This window comes from Sparus aurata, chromosome 24, assembly GCF_900880675.1.
Source record: "Sparus aurata chromosome 24, fSpaAur1.1, whole genome shotgun sequence".
NCBI lineage: Eukaryota > Metazoa > Chordata > Actinopteri > Spariformes > Sparidae > Sparus > Sparus aurata.
Genome location: NC_044210.1, coordinates 6,606,539 through 6,624,638, shown reverse-complemented (window position 1 = coordinate 6,624,638; position 18,100 = coordinate 6,606,539). Strand labels below are relative to the sequence as shown.

Genomic DNA, 18,100 nt, shown 5'->3' with positions numbered 1-18,100 from the left:
GGTTTCAATCAGGGAGGGGACGATGTACAGCTGGTACGGGGCCGGGCTGAGACACAACAGCTGCTTTTAAGCACAGTTTGGGATTAGAACAGAAGTTGTTGCTTTCAGCGACGCCGATCCTTTTTTTGTGTTTTTTATTTAAAGGAGATTCGGGTTGCAGAGGCTGTGAGCTATCTCCCCCTGTCGAGTGACCTCGGCGAATGAGCCGATCTAATCAGAGAAGCTAATACACAGAAAAGCCCGAAAAACGGATTTAAGAGAGGAGGAGAGGGAGCAAGGGAGACAGACAGATTAAGAGATAGAGAGGGATTGGGGTGTGTGGGAGGGGGAGGGGGGAGCAGGAGATAAAGAAGTCGAGGTGATAAACATTAACTGTGGCTGCTCTATTTCATCTGAAAAAGTTTTTGTTTGGGTGCGCAGCAGAGGTGGAATTATGTCGCACATGTGCGAGTCACAAGTTACTGTGGTGAGAATCAAGCAGGTCCTGCTACGAGTGGGATCATAGAGAACTTGACGTTTGAACCGCCAGTCGGTTAGCTGAAAAGACACATTGGCGAACCTTTCTTTGTGGGTTTTGAAGTTACGGATGGAGTTGGATGTTGGATGGCGGTCGTGTCATTGATTTTTGAGTGGAAAATCTTTATTGATGTTTGACTGTCCTCCTTACCTATACCGTATTTGCTGTTTTAATGCTGCTGGGCTATGGATTTCTTTGCAAAGGACTAGGTCGGACTGTACATTCTTGAGTGCCCTGTCTTAGCAGCAGTAGCTTACGTTAGTTTGGAAATTTTGAAATTCCACGGTGCCCCTTTAACCTTCAAGTCTCAAGCTAGTCTCAACTTAGACCAAGAATCAACCCAATCATGTTTCAAAAACAGAACAGAACTTCACCGTAATTCCATTAGAGCCTCAGTCAACGCTCAAGAATGGTACGCAGTAAAGGAGAAAATCAGGAGTGGAACTAAAACTGACATCTGCATGACTGTGTACTTTTCTTCCTCCTGAGCTGACCCTTTAAATGTGTCCACTAAGATAGCCCCAAAAGAGACTCGCTGCCATCACGCATTTACACATCAACGGACAACAGAAATGATAATTCCCAAGGTGTGTGTGCGATCATGTCCGTCCGCGTTTGCGAGCTGACAGTACAACCTGACAAACATCCCCTCAGGTGCTTCAAGAGCGGGGCACGAAACGCTGTGCAACACTACTTCAAACGTCGCCGTGAGTCAGAGGATCAAGCCGAGGTCAGCCGATCGACGGAAATATTTTGATCCGCCGCTGTTCGTGAATGTCTTAACAAGGAGCGTGAGGCGGCCGAGGTCAGAGTGAGTCATGATAAACTCTGAATCAACAGCGGTCGTGAGCGTCCTCTCAGCCGTGACATCAAGGCGGATGCGATAAAAACAACGACCATCCAGGACGATGAAGACAGAAAGCGCCTCGCCTTTTCAGATTTCAGATAAAGTCGAGCGCCTTGGTAGCGCTTTTCTGCATTATGCATGCACACACACGCACACACACACACACACACACATATCGAGATCCATTGCCTGAATTTGACACATTCGCCGGCAGCTAAGCAGCTCAAGGTCATCCTCTGTCACACCAAAGAAACTCACTGCGGCTTCATCTGAGCTAATGCAAATATGCCCATTCAGAGTCGAGCGAGTAAATGCCCAAAAGCACACAAACCCATGCATGCAAGGGCACACACACACGAACACACACACACACACGTGAAAATACTAATAACGTAAACACATACGCACAGATGGACACACGCATAAGCATATACAAGTGTCAGGCGGCATCATCATTAGCTGTCAGCCGGCCCAATGTGTCCTCAAACTGTCACGGAGGAGGAGCCACGTCCTCGCTGCTCGCCCTCAACCCAAAGCAACACCAGCTGGCACACTACGACAACACCATAATCATATGGCAACAACACATGATCATCAAGAATGAGTCCAAATCCTGAAAAAGCTATCCAAAAACACACGCCTGCATTAGCATAAGAGACATCTTTAAAATAAACACACTTGTCAGGAGGCTATGAGGGGGAAGACGACGGCAGGATAGTTTGATTTAAGGTCAGTTTTTAGGCTTTCAGAGTTGACATAAGCATATATTTCAGTTTTGATTGACAGCCTTTAAAGGTCAAATACTCACAGTCGGGGTTGGTGTTGACCTGGGAATGACACTCAACAATCAACAAAGGTTTCTCCAGAATCACTCGCAGCAGGCCAGCCCGGCTATCCAAACAAAGAACAGAGAAGCTCCAATTACGGCGACGAGTTAAACAAGCGCAGGGCTTTCATGCAGGAGACCTCTGTTTGCGTCCAGTGTTAGGCCAAAAACCAGCGGTGAGAAATTATGTGATGTAGCTGCAGTTACTTCCATAACGTGGTACATTCGTAACTCGTGATCAGAAACGTCATTATTTTAACCAAAGCAGTGTTTTTCTCAACTGATCCATGGAGTTGTTGTGCCTCAACCCAACCAAGTAATTTGAATGCTTAAACCCAACCGAGTAGTTTTAATTCCTAAACCTAACCAAGCAGTTTAAATATCGAAACTCAATCGAGTAGTTTAAATGCCTAAACTTAAACAAATAGTTTGACTGCCTAAACCTAACTGAGTTATATATATCATTTAGAGAGTCACTGTTAATCGACCTATTCAGTCAGTGTGAGCATGTGTTTGACTTTAAGGTTAAACTAGAACTATACAGGAAGTCAGGAAATGCAGGAATTCCAGTCACTAAACTGGGTATTGAAACTCTTTATCTTCAGCTTCTGATTTTAAAAGGGCTACTTGTGAATAGGCAGAATTGAATATTTGAATTGCCAACTGTGCAGTTCCTTTGCTTTAAGTGTTTTTTAGCTCCTTTCAGCTCATTGTTTTGTACCGAAGCACATCTGAACAGTGATGCGACTGCTTACCTTTGCATAACAAGTGAACTACATTGTGACCACGAGTCTCTGAACTGATCTAAACTGAACGACATGATTCAAATCAGCAAAGTGAGCAAGTAAACAATCGTTTGCTTAGATACATGACCCCATGACAACATCATAAAGTCATAATGTTATTGTTGCTAAAGCGTGTTACACCGCACCATGGCCAGAAGAACTTCATCTCAATGCAAGTGACAAATGTACACTACAATTGGATCTCAAGGTCCTTAGCAACTGGTGAAAGTGTCACCTGTTGACCCTTGGGACATATCATAATAACTTCCCATGTTATTCCTCAAACTGTATAAAGGCTCCAACCAATGCTAACGCTCTGTATCGAGGTCAACAAAGCTGGGAAAATTGTGACCAGACTTTGATGTGCACTGAAGCATCGAAATGGGGCCATCCTAATGAATCACTCAGGATGTTACTGACTCATGAAATCACATATTCAAATTAAAGCTACGTATGTATTTAAAATGTGAAAAAGTGGCGAGAGGATTTAACCTGTATTAACCTGTGATAGCTTCTCCAGTTCTGCTCAATCGAGATCAAGATTGAAGTCTTGAAGGTCTAAAAAGAGACAGGCGCCCGTCGACTGCATATACTAAAGTCAGTGTATCATGCATCACTTCATCGGCGCTTCAACCGGCTCTCAGGCGGTCACTGTCACACACGGCTGAGTTCGTCGCCAAGCTAATGTGCTAATTCAGGCGTCACTGCATTATCTATTTAAATTCTCGCAGTGTTAAGTGCAGTATATCTGCCATCTTGCACCGGGTGCAATAAGGGTGTGATGAGGCATGGAAATTCTCTTCACTTCTTCTTTGGAGCCCAGGGTAGTAGCTAATCTAATATAGGGTTTAAAATATATTGGAGTTCATGGCACAAAGGCAGCCTGGTCACCAGCTGTGAACACTCTGCAAACTGATCACACCTTTACATGTGTATCTGCCATATGTGCCATATTGATTTCTTCCATTTCGACAATATGTATCATATCACATTCACATTACATGTGTATGGACCTCCGGATTTGGAGGGGAAGATGGGCTGTGTTGCAGGTGAGAATGGTGCCATCAAGGTTGTGTTTCATGCTAGCATGACACCAGTTGATACTTTTAAAGAGGTCCTTTTATGCTAATTTTCAGGTTCATACTTTTATTTGGGGATCCGAGTAAAGTAGATTTACTTTCAATATCAATTTTCACAAAACACATTTTTCTCCATTTAAGCTACAGAGTGAGATATCTCGCCGTTGTTCAATCTTTGGTGAGAGTTGCACGTGCGCATTACTTAACAGGCAAGATGTAGCCAATCAGAGTAGGAAGGTCATGCCGAGCAAAGTAGTGTGATCTAAAATAACGCCACTACAGCACTAGCAACTGTAGCAACATCTGCTGACTGACTGAAGTGTATGTATTTTATAATCAATATATAAAAATATATTTTTTATATAAAGCCTGTTACATAGTGATGCATGCAAGTTATGGAACTAAAGGTTCGACTCCAAACCAAGCGTGCAGTGCAGGAGCAGTGCTTTCTGCGGGAGAGAGTAGCTCCCTTCTGTGTGGACTTTAGGCTTTTTCACTTTTACATTCACAAAAATCCTACATAGCACAATCAAGGAAAGGCAAAAACCCAAAAAGCATAATATGACCTCTTTAAGGAGCCCTTCGGACAATTCCCAGATATGTCTGTTGTGACCAAAACAGGTATTTGAAGCTAAAACATGGATCTTTTTCTTTCGAGAGGTATTCATGCCTAATCTGACCAGATCATAGGCACAGCATTGTCACAAAATGAAACCCAAAGAACGTTAAGTTGCAACATATCCCTGGTTTGCAGAAATGCACATTTACACAATCGGGATCGGGTGGCGCAAATGACTATTAATCATTTTATCATCCTTATAATCTCCTGTTGGGTACAGTCATGCAACACACCGCTTTTCAAATTAAAATCCTAATTATGTGCGATGTCTAACTCTCCAATTAGTGAACGTAACTCTCCACAAAGAGCCGCTTGTATTGTGCACCCAATCACAATTTGTCCCTGGAAGTTGTATAACTGAAAAGTCCTCATTCCACTGGAAATGGAGGTCAAAACCGATTCATTTCAGTATAATCACAGCCCTGATATATAAAATCAGAAGCTCTTAACCCGTTGCTGGGATGAAAAACCAGCTCAAGTAGAAGTAATGTTTATAAGGCCGGGAAATAACAGCAATACTGAAAGTTACATGATGTCCCACACTTGTGACCTTTCATGATGAATCGCTCCTATAATGGCGCCAATGATTCAATCAGCCGAGCCTGAAACTGCTCCAGCTGAGACGCCGGTTCCTCCTGTGGTCACATAAATGCATTCATAATACCGTACCTCAGTTTGGGTACAAAATAACTTGCAGAGGTGATAGGGAACATGCAAGTTGTTATTTTAAAACCCCATACCGCTGCCTTCGATGAGCCTCCCTGCCGTGAAAAGAATTGACTTTTTCCCAGGTGTGCCGAATGACTGCGTGAAGCATGAATAAGTTATGAGTAAAAGTCAGGCTCCCCGACCTCCCATGCTCTCCTGACTGCAGTGTTGCGCAGTACTGCAATGCAATGTAATGCAATGGTTAATGCACTATAGTCCACCTGGAAGTAAGAAAATATTCTGATTTATGGGGCCTGCCATCACCTGTGACGGGGAGGGCGCACACACTCGCACATATAGTAGGAAGTGGGAACATCTTCCTTGGCTCGTAGTGAATGCATGTATCTTCTGCCGCCATGAGAAGAGGCAGAGATGCTAGCTTGGGATGCAGAGAGATATCGGAAGCTGGGGCATTAATCAGAGGGCATGCATTTTGTATGAAGGTGGGGAGGGGGCTTGGTACAGTGGGATGCCACTGTGACTACAGTATAAGACAGCGATGAATTATAAATGGAATAAATGATGGTCTCAGTGGGATCTTTGACGGTTTGAATTATTAATGAAGTTGTTTGGACTCAGGTGTGATTTTAAAAAATTCCAACAGATCCGTTTCGGTCGCTTTAGGGGCTTCTCAAAGATACAATCAATGATCCAGTTCGTCCAACCTTTAAAGAATCCAAATCAATCAAATTAAACTCTTCAGTGTTTCCTGTTTATGACTACACTTCAAGATCAGCTATTGAGCACTACACATAAAGAAGTGATTTTGAAGAGGAGCTTAAAGTTTCCTTTATACTCTCATTGATCTTTAAAAGCGTTTGACTGACAGAAATAGGGCAAACGGCTATCATCCCCTCTTTTGATGGATAACGATTGATGCAATGGCAATGCAATGCAAAATAATCTTCATGGCATGTGAACATGTGCATATGCAACCCTGCCTCAGAGAGCGGTGGTTCTCAGAATGGAGTTGAGTGTGTTCCGGGAAATTATTTATTGTCGTCATAATTCTATCAATAAGTAACACAATGTCAGAATGTATGATTGTTTGAGACGTGGGATTCATTCACGTCATGTAATCAAACATTTAAAAGCACGGTTCTTGGGGAACCCTGGGCTCTTCTTGATGTGAAAGATTGAGAACCGCTGTTCGAGAGATGACAATTTGTCACAGGTCACAGTCGCCCTTTGGTCATAGTTAGAGCAAGTTTTTGGTTAATGATATGAGGGTTAGTACGTTAAAAAACATCCTGTTTCATGCTACAGGTCACTGTCGATGGTGAGCGCGATGTTCCCCGAATCTACTCTCTGGAAAATGTGTGTTTATCTACTGCGAGGGCCAAAAAAAAGTTTAATCATGAATTGGTTGCACGACAAAATTCAGTATCAGTATTTTGTGACCTGGCATTGTTTTTTCAGCATGCTGATTGAAAATGCTATTTGCTGTTCGAAATCATAGTTATCATTGTCAGTTGTAGGATATAGGACGGGCATACGTCCGGAGTACGATTACAAATAATCTGAATTGCAAAAAGGCAAGATTTTGCATTTGAAAAGTGAGCTTTTTTTGCCATTATGACATTTATCTCTACCTGCTTATCCAGTGCAAGGTTGTCAGGGGATGAACCACTGATGGACCTGGGGGAGGGGTGGTTTTACCTCTTTGTTTGGCCCCTACCCCTCAAACATCCTGAGTCTGTCTTGTTGTTCTGGATAAAATATATCAACACTTTGTGGCGCAAGGCAAGCGATTTGAAAGGGGACCTTTTTTTACGCCAGTGTTGCAGGATCTGGGGTGTGTAAAAGAGGCAAATGGATGTGAAGGATTGTAAACCAAGAACACATTGCCAGTCCGTCAAATAGAACAAATGCACGCCAATTTAAATCTTCGGGTGATTGGAAAAAATAGGGGCTTGCTAAGGAAACTGAGCAGATATAAACAGACCTTGGATTTGAACCCAGGACCTTGACAGTTGCTAATCAAGCCATGTCTGATTTGAAATTGGTCAAAATTAAGTTTCATCTGTTTCAAACTCAGCCCACTTTTGATAGCAAATCTGGGTACTTAAGAAAATCAGTCGCTTGCAGATAGAAAAGCTCAAGAGGTTGATAAAAATATCTCAGTCACTTCTATTTAGGCAGGCAGACAGTCAGGCACACAGACAGGTAGTTGTTCCGGCCCACAGGGTTGCATGCCGGGGGACAAGCCTTCTTAAGGCGAATGACATTTGCTTTCAACATGGTTGCTTGCCCTCTCTACATGTCTTGTTTCTTTATCGAGCTCGAGCTGCTCCCTCAGGCAGAGCCGACACCTCGTCTCTATTCTTCTAACACCAGCACAGATAAACAGTGCCAGTCGCGCGCGCACACACACACACACACACACACACACACACACACACACACACACACACACACACACACACTGACCTCTGAGGTACGATCAATAAACCACCCACGGCAGTTTTCCAAAGCTTTCAAAGAGACACTGTGTGACTGTGCGCATACTTTGTGTGTGTTTCATTGCTGCTCTCCCAAACAAACAGGACGATCTGTAGGACCATTAGTGATATTGCATTACTCTCCTTGGAATGCACGGCTTTATACAATCTGAGCCACGGTAATCTGTTCGCACAAGGGAGTCCATTCTTAACCATGCGGCTGAAAAAAGAGAGAATCTCAGTGTTTTGTTCAAGTATTTGACCCTCCCCGCATCAGCCTCTCTCAAATGAAGCTGTAGATGCAGCAGCAGATGAAAAATGGTTCCATCGAACTGTGCTCAAGACGTTGACTGACTTGTTGCGCCACCTTATTGCACAGAAAAGAACATTTTTTTCACACTTTGAGCACAAATTTGTCAAAATCTGTGTTTGTGCTTTCTTGTACTTTGCCTAGATCCATCCACCTGACATGATGGTCACAATAAAATGTATCATACACCGAAATGTGGACTACACTCGACTAGGCTTACAGATGTGCGTTTTACGGTCACATATACTCAAGATAAAAGAAAAAGCAATGAGCAATTAACCAATAAAATCAGCACACTAACCTGAAATGCAAGAGAAGACGCCGTGAAAAAACAGTGCAGCAGTTTAAAAAGTGTGGTAAGAAGAGTTTGAACAAATCACTCATCAACAACCTGAAGAAAGAACACTAATTCTATGCCTATGGCAAAGGATAAAGTGTGTTTCTTTACGGATCTTGATTCCTGTGTCATAGTTTCAGTTTGTGGTTTTGTTATTTCCTGTTTTATTTGGAAGTTCATGTTTTGCTCGTCACTTCCTTCCTTTGTGTGATTTCCCGCCCTTTTTTCTCTGTGTTCACCTGTGTCCTATTAGTTAATCAGCCTTTGTGTATATAGTTTGCGTGCTCCTTGCCGTCTTTGTCGGTTTGTCTGTTGAGTTTCCCAGAGTCTGTTCCTCTTATTGTGTTTTACTGGCTTTTATCCCCAAATGTCATACCTGGTTTGTACCCTTGTCTTTTGATTTGATACTTGTTTTTTTGTTGGTTTTTTTTTTTGGTACTTTGCTTTTACTTTGTTTAGCTAGTTCTGTTAAACATTGTGTTGTCCATGTCAGCCTTGAGCTTCATCAGAAACTTAAAGCCTTTTCTCTCTCTTGGGATATTTTATGTTGGCGAGCTAGCCAAGTAATTTACAAAAAGATTCAACATTTCATGATTAACAATCTAGATAGAGCTGCCTATGCTCCTGGCAGAATGCCATGGAGGATTTACAGATAATAAAGCCATGCCTCAATCTACTCAGTAACGATTTTTGCTTGACTTAATCACTGAATTAAGAGTAGTTTCCGACGTCCTTATGGGAATGCGTATTGATCATTTGCAGTAAGTAATTTGGCCAGTGCAACCAAATTTGTGATGCAGTTGAATTATCCTCCAAGATATTGAGCTTAACTCGCCATTTAACATTGCATTGGGTGCAGTTTTGTTCAGACAGGGTGGTTTCTGAGTAACCCTGTTGACAAGACACATTCTTCTGTTCCTTTCGAGGAAAACATGGACAAACAGTCATAAAATCATCCGTCAGACTGCATTGCTTTGTTCAGACACGAATCCAATTGTTTTTTATAGCTGGTCATAAAGGCCGACTCGTCCACTTGTTATTTTACAAGCCTCTGCATTGGATTTGTCTTTGAACAATATAATCTTTTGTATTGGTTGTCTGGGTAATAATACAATTGTACATGCTGACTAAGACTGTTGTTTTTGAATTGGGAGCACTGGGTGCACCACAATGTTTAGATCTGTTTTTTGTAATTGGTGGCAACGCTGTGAGTGGTTGCAGAAAACCTCATTTGTCTCCAGTGCTTTGCTGAATTTTCGCTGTCCTTTTGTTAAAGAAATATTTGTTTTGGTTTGTTTTTGGTCTTTTAGTTTATTGGACTGAGACAAAGTTTGCTAGAAGTTTTGTTGTCACCCCCGAAACATACCATTGTAATCAGAAGGCGATCTGCGGTGGTATGAGCAAGGATGCCATCCCACTCGTTTGCAAAATTACCAAAACTGCATCCCAGTTGTCAGCCTGTCATCACTCTGGATCCCCCAGGAGGCTACCCCGGTCCAGGTCCAAACCGAGAGGATTTTCCCCTTCTCATTCCCAATGAGTTAGATACAGCAGCCTGGTCAGTGGCCATACCCTTCCGATTCTGACGCTAAAGTTCCCCTCTAGCATCACTTCTTGAATGATCCTCTTGTGCAGGAGTATAAAGTACGTAAAGTCTGAATCTTTTCTCATTACTGACTGCCTTCACTTGTTACCCATCCAGCATATCAGTTGTGTGACTGAAAGTTATTTCAACCCAAAGGGGGATCTTTACCTAAACCCAACATCGTAGTTTTGATGGCTAAACCCTAAACAAGTATTTTGTGTGCCTAAACCTATCCAAACTGCAGTGGTTTCACAAAAAAGTCCAAAAGTCATAAACTGTTTGTTTTGTGTTGATCACAGAGCCCTTTACGTGCAAAACCGATGCTAGAGTCAATATGAAGTACGACGAAAGGGGAGCTAAGAGTCAGAGAAGTAACCTTTTTAGAAGTAATTTCATATGCTGCGCTATAAAAAGAGCTACTTACTGGTGACAAGTGACACTTGTGTGCTGTAAGGTTTTGGTTACAAACCACAACCTTGGATCTGGAGAATCCGCTATAACAATACAGTAATGAAAGTGCACATAAATTATGTGACCACGCTTGTGATCTAACGACACTGCTCTCCCAGTTTATGAATTCTCCACGAGGACACATCGATCCAGACATTGACTTTGAGCTTCAGCTAATCAAAGAGCCAATTAATGCGGGCAGCAGTATGCAGGCCGAGCTGCGGCAGTAATCAATGACATACTAAGCTGAAAGGCCACACAGACTTTGTAAACTGGATGAGACAAATAGTGTCAGCTATTGTGTGGTTGAGGATGATCCTGGTTGAATTACTTTCTGTGGTCTCTTCTATTGTATTCTATCGGGGTGCAAATCTAGAATGAGGTTTTGTTGACTGCAAAGGCTATGGGATCATCACTCAGCCATTCAGTGGTAACACACTCACCATCTGTTCAGTCATTGTCTTTAACCCATGACCTTGAAGTTGTTTGTTTTTTCCCCTCTGGTGCATTTAAGTGAAGCATTATTCCCTAAGGCAGCATATCAATCGTCTACTCTCTACATCTTGTGTACTTAACAACATCTATGATTGATCTATGAGCTTACCTGTTTGTGGTAAGGATTTATAAAGATATAGCAGAAATGAAACAAACAAATCAATAAAAGCAGTTTTTTCTACCTGCACACTGCTCATGGAACCCGGCGGAGAACTATTTTCGTCCAGTACATTCACTGTATTTTCAGTATTTCACTGCCAGATTCTTTTCAGGAATTCCTTGCCAAGTTCAGACATTTTGTTTGGCTGCTGTCCTGTCAGCTCTTCCGGCGCTTTTCTGTTGGCAGTTGTTTCCCAGGAAAGTGACGTCGTAAAAGGTCAGAGAACGGGACGGACTGGACAGACTAATGCTTCATGTCGATGACTTTGCGCATCTGGTGTTACTTCAGTGTTTTTTTGTGTGAAAAAACTCAGCTTACTCGTTCTTTCAAATGCAAACACTGAGCTGGCTCAGCAGGGGTGCCAATGCAGAGGGAGTCGTCAAAAAACAGAAGCAGGCTCTTAAAATGATTATGGCTGTGATAACTCAACCTGCTACTCAAACCAGCCTTTCTGGATTGCATAGAAAGGTCCAGAGTGTATATATGTGTGTGTGTATATATATATATATATATATATATATATATATATATATATATATATATATATATATATAATGAATACTGATTATGATGCAGAAAAACGCTTGGGGCTATTTATATGTATTGCTTTCTCCAGTAAGTTTACCATTTCAGTCAGATATATATTGAGGTTAGCATGCTAACCAGCTAGTGCCTAGCCGCTTTGTACCTCAAAGAGGGGATAAGTCCAATACTAACCAACAACAATGCTCCCAATCCAGGCAAGGCCAGCTAATGCGATCGTGGCTGCATAGTCAATTCTTTGGTATTGCACCTATCACCTACCTCGTGTCTTGTTTGCATTACATATCTTTGATGCAAGTGTTTGATAGCCATAATTGAGGGGTCATTGTAAATAAGGTGTTTAATGTATATTTGATGCAGCAAAGGGCCATAGGTCAGACTCAAAACCTGGGCCGCTGCAGTGAGGACAAAGCCTCTGTTTGGAGGTTTTATAGACTAAACTGTCAACTGATTTATAGTGAAAATAATCAGCTGATCCATTGATGATGAATGTAATCATCAGTCGCAGCCATAATCACTGGTACAGGAAACAACATGCTCACCAACACAGCCCCTATAGCTTTGTCTCATGTCTCATTTCTGTCTTCCTGCTTATGTTGTAAAAATATCAACTTGGTTGCCACCTAAGTTTCAACTGAATGTTGAAGTTTTGTGGTTGTAGACATCAAATTGACATCATGCCAGTAAGTTTAGCAATCACCGGCTACCATCGATAGGAAGTTAACTTTTATATTTAGGCCTAGAATAAGTCACCCCTTTCTGTTCTATTAAAAATTATGATCACACTGTGGGTTCTCGCAGCAGTAGTGTACTCTCTGGTTCCCAGCACCTTTTAACAATAGCAAGAGTCCACTATTATCTTCCAGTGGCTGGCACAAGAGCACAATGTATTGAGAGAAGTTGGATCGCCGACCCAGCCAAAGCTGCGGGGGAAGCCAAAGCTCTGTGTTTAGCCGGGCACGGAACAGAACGGGGCACTTGACTAGTTCACGGTCCATCTCATCACCAAGTGTCTTTGGTTCTCTCAAGCTTTGTCATTGTGCAGATAAACATTCAAGTGTCATGTTTGGTCAGCCGTAGAACAAACCGGCCCATTCACAGAGTCCAATAGCCCCAGGGTGGATGAAAGGGCGTCGTTGCAAATAAAATGCCTCGACTCGCATTTAAACTCCCACTTACTTCCCTCCAAACTTCTCCCCACTGTCCTTTTCTCTCTATTCAAACTAATTTTCTTGAGCTTTGGTCTAAGACAAGGAGGTGGCCATGAGCCAGATTTTTTCGACTGTAGGGGAGCTGAAATGTGAATGCCAAGCCCTGGAGTCCACAGCGGAGAGATGGGATTTTAAAGCTGGAATGTGGGGGGCTTGGCTGGGCATGAAAGAGATTAGACACATTGGCAGTTGACGATGCCAGGGCCTCCTAGCTTGATACCCTGCTGGGCTCCAAATACGGCAAAGAGGCTGTTAGAACTGAACATTATTTGGGATGCAGGAACAATTTTAGTGTGTGCTAAACTGTCCCTGTTCATAACAAAAAAATAACTGAATGTGTTGTCTTTTTCCTGGGGAAAATGGAAAAAGTGTGAGGGATAATCAGGCAGATAACTGGGGAGCTAGAATTAGCAGTTAATGAACAAAGAAGAGACAACTAACCCTTAACAAGATATTTCACTATCTATGCCGTGTTCGCCGACACCTCAACTCCCAACGTGATTTGCCAGGAACGCGCATCTCTGCCTCTAGGTTAGTGTCACGTATCCGAACCTTCCTCCACACGCCGTTTCACCTCATTTTAGCTCAGCGCCAGTAGCTCCAGGTACGCAACTGTCACATCCTGCTGCATCCGCCCGACACCTCCCTCTCCACATGTCAGCACTGATAAGGAGAATCTAGTGTTTGGAATCCATGATGGGGAGAGAAAAGGGAGTGGGAACGTACTGCGAATACCTCCATGACCACGGCGGTAACGGCTAAGTCAGACAGCTTCTGGTTGGGAGTGAATAATGAAACATTTCGTCCATCTTTAGGAAAAGGAAAAAAAAAAAAGTCAATGCATTACCAGGACCTCAGAGAACCAAATTTACGGAAGATGAGCATTATTTATAGTGCCTTTGGGCGTTGTGAGAAAAGTAAAATATTTCCTTAAAAAAACAAACTCCATCTTAAATCAGTCAAATTTAGATCCGTTAAAACATTCCCACAGTCCTCTGGTCCACTGCAAAGACATGTTTCATTTATCTTGCACTTAAGTAAGTTGTAGATTCATGCTGCTCAATCAGCCACAGAGAAATCCCACCGACTGCACCAGATGCTAAATGCATTTTACATTGGGATTCAATATTTATATCTGAGGGTTTTCTTAAAGGCCGGCACCAAAAACACAAACACTAACGTGTCGAGCCCATTGTGACTTTTAAAACGGGAAATCACTAATATAAATTCCGAAATAGTGATGCAGGTAAACAAGCGTTTACCACAGACATCAGCATTCAGCTGAACTTAAGCTTTCCATTATTGATAACAGCATGTATACACTATTTGTATTATTTATCGACCCTGTCATCCGCGATCTGCTTCAAACACATCGCATTGAAGTGAAGCACAGGAGGAGGCTTAACGCCAAAACCTCGCAGAGATTCGTGCAGACCTGGAGGAGTTTTTTAACGACTTATCACATGAAGTTGATCTGTACTTTTTTTTTTTTTTTATCTCTGCAGAGTGGGTACATATTTGCATGCATTAAAATGCAAGCAGTACAAAGATTTTGCCTGTGCCTTCAAATCGTTGCTTACATTATTCAGCATTAGCAACTTTTGACAGCTGGTGGAGCGAGCCGAAAGAGTCCCCTCATCTTCGTATTCGCAGATTCTGTCAGTTTCTCCATGCGTGGAGATAAATCAAAGTATATGTCTTGAGTGTGTTTATGCCTAAAAAATGTAAGCCGCATCCTCATGATTCAAAGATGAGGTCACTGCAAAAAGCCAGCAAACAAGGCCTATTATACTGACGAGCGGGAGATTTAGCCTTATCATATATTCACTTTGACTTTGGAACATTGGCTTCCATAATATGGACATGAGTCCAAACAAGCAATTTGTCTCTAGGCTCATGTGCACAGAGAACAAAGAATAAATTGGACCATATTTTAGTATAAACATAAGCCCTCCGGGGTAAAGCTAGGAAGCCAGTGGTGCAACATAAACACTGTGAATTTAGATTGAAAGACGGAGCAGATGGTTGTAGTCCTCAACTTTGGTTGAAGATGATAAAAATACTCACACACATACTTTGGTGATTTTGGTTGGATGTGACCAAAAAGAAGACAAATGTGTTGGAATCAAGGCGATTAGTTAAAGTGCAGGGGCTATGTGTAGAGTTGGTGTTTGGGTAAGGGTTAGGTTCTGGGTCTGGGTTAGGGCTGGGGTCAGGGTTAGAGATCACGGATGACAATGAAATGATTTGTTAGGCTTGTTGGTCAGCTAATTATTTTACCATATCTAAACGAGACATTATTGAATGTTCTCATTTACATATACGTAACATACTGTTTACATGTGTGCACCTTTCAGAAATCAAGTGCATCAATCTGTTTACAGTAAAAGCTTGTCGTGGTATTATGAAGCATTTTGAGCAAACAATGTAAACTTTTAATCACCAAAACATCCAAATGTATTGCAACCCAATGGATTAGTTTTTGTGTAGTGGCTATTATGTGGGGTAGGGTCAGGATTAGACATTTATGGATGCTGATGACATAATTTGTAATGTTGTTTTTTTTGTACCTTGAAATTGGTCATAACCATGGTTTGATTCACTAACTTACAGTTATTTTTATGTTTAAACAAACGATTGGATTCTATTGTTTACATGCGTACGTGTTTCAGAAAATGTAGTGCACAATCTATTGAGAGTTAAATCTACAGTGAAGCACATGTTTACCAAATACAAACAATGCCAAGCCAACCAAAAAGTCAATGAACAACACATGCGACACACAAAATCGAGTTACAAAGTAAAGACAAAAGCGGCGCAAAAAAGCCACGCCGAGACAATGACAGCAGCGTACACGTGCATTCAACTCCCACGCTTAGACCACATGGAGCAATCAAGCCCCTTAAACACCCCCCCACCCCATCCTATCCCATCCCGTCCCGACCCACTCCACCCCTCCGATGTATGACAGCCCATTGTGCATGTGCTGCGAGGTAAGAAAGAAAAAAAAAAGACCCTGAAACCTATTGCCACTGAAGGAATGGACCCAATGAAAGTGAATTAAGTAACAAAGGAGGCACTTACATTCAAGAGGGCTCACATGGTCCTCCGACAGAAAAGAAGAGAAGCGTGCAGTGATTCCAGTCTGGGAAAACAATAGTAACCTTGGAGAGAGGGGGAGAGAGAGCGAGGGAGAGAGAGAGGAAAAGAGAGAGAGTTAGAGAGATGGAGCAGGAGGTGAGAGAGAGGACGTAGATTTGTGCATCCACGCACAGCGCACACGCAAATCAAAACACTTAGAATCTTTTCTTGCATCCCTCCTCCTCCTCCTCCTCCTGTTCAGCTTTACACACCCTCCTCCTCCTTCTCCTCCTCCTCCCCCCCAACCCGTGCCTTCGGGTTTTACTTGTCATGTGTTCAGGCTCAGGCGAGCGTGAAGCGAACTGAGGAAACTGGCGCTGCAAGTGCTTTGTCCAGCGGTTGGGAAAACTCATGCCTCCATTACGTGGAACATTGAGCTTCTTGGCCCCCTTTTCGCGTGTCTGATCCGCAGCAGATGGATGGTGAGGCGGGAGACGATATCCAGCATCTTGGCTCATCTACCACACCTTCCAGGGATCTCGTCCCGCTAATGGGGGAAAAAAATTAAGAACCCATATCTCCAGTGGAAAATGTGGATGGATCACTTTCAGAGGCGTGTGTCCAGTTTCCAGAGACTGCTAAGCCAGCACCAACAAAGATCAAGTCCCAAAATGAATTTTGAGCTCAGAGTTTCACTCACATTACCTCAATTGAACCTAATGAGGGGATCATGCTGTGCAGCCATTTGCTGATTACAGAAGATATTACACTCCACATGTCATTCTTTTTTTTCCCCTTGCATAAAAAGCTGATGCAAACTGCCTCAATTTTTAGTAATGTTTGCAATTTTTCCCCAGCTTTGAATTGCTTTTAACTTTTAGCGCTTGTCACCCCGAGGGGATTGGAAGCGCGGAGCGGCAGGATCAGCAAATGTTTTCATTTTCAAACTAAAACTCCACGGTTTAAACTTGAGGCGCTTTTGGGCTTAAACTGGGTTGTTAAAGAGGAATACAAAATATTTGATTTGCCAATTGCTGGTGTTTAAAGTTGGGCATTCTCGTATCGAGACAAGAAAAATATTGTAGACCCAACCACTTTGGTCTTGGCGGGAAGGAAAAGTCTCGGTATCAACGTGTCGACCACATGGAACACTTCAGGTTCAGTTTTAATGAATCTTTATCGCTAATGGTTCACATTTTTTCCCTTGTCTTTAACTGAATGTGACACTCTCGTTCCAACTTAAGAGTAATGGTCCCAAGAATCTGCACTCTTATCATATTTTCATGTTATGATCGGCAACGTGTTTAAAACTGAGACATTTTCTCCATGTTTGCTGATGATACCATTGTTTACACATAATCAACTCATGGAAACACTATAGAAAACTGTTTTGAACGTCTTGAAGCCACACACCAAAAAGAAAGCTACGTTATATTTGTCAATCAAGGTAACCTCGACAGAGAAAGATCCTAATGCTTATATTTACTAGTATCTACTAGCCTTATTTGCTAACATCGCTGTGAGGCTGCACAGGCTTAGACACAGTGGTACTTTGAGCCACATGCTAACATGAGCATGCTAACATGTTCACAGTGCCAAGGCTAACATGCTGACGTTTTAGCAGGTATCCATGTTAACCATGATCACAATCTAAGCTTCAAGTGTTAACGTGCTCAATTTTTCCAGTTAGCAGGAAAAAAAAAAAAGATTTTAAGATATTTCAGTCCGAATCAAAGTGTTGGACCAACAGACTTGAAGTTGCTATCCCTCGAGTCACACCACTACCTTGGCTAAAAACAGTTTAGTCGTAAGTGTCTCATAGTTATGTATTAAAGAGGATGAATTAATCATGTGCCTTCGCCTTCTCGTGACCACCTGTAAAGAGCAGGTCCCTAATGTTAGAATTTAGGGATCAGCACATAAATGCTTAAATGAAAAAGCTACAAAGATAGTAAGAGGGTGAGTAGCTTTTACAAGGAGGGCCTCGCTATCTCTTAAAAGCAAATGTAGCTTTTCAGATTATACACCCTTCATACTGTGGCATGAGAGTTAATTTCAGACCTTTGGGAACCATATGCATAACAAAAACAAGTCTTTACCAGAAAA

At 42.3% G+C, this 18,100-nt stretch overlaps 1 protein-coding gene across 2 annotated transcripts in view; it reads right to left on the bottom strand.

Annotated features, from left to right (window-relative positions):
- Positions 1–16,261, bottom strand: part of LOC115577166 (E3 ubiquitin-protein ligase Midline-1-like) — a 70,542-nt gene extending 54,281 nt beyond the window's left edge. Inside the window, exons 1-2 of one of the 2 annotated variants that reach the window (XM_030410049.1) lie at positions 15,998–16,261; positions 2,173–2,255 (exon numbers count right to left, since the gene is read on the bottom strand). The gene's annotated coding sequence lies outside the window, so the exon portion shown is untranslated. The remainder of the gene's footprint in view (positions 1–2,172; positions 2,256–15,997) is intronic. The other variant, XM_030410048.1, reaches the window with a different exon arrangement.
- Between the last annotated feature and the right edge of the window lie 1,839 nt (positions 16,262–18,100).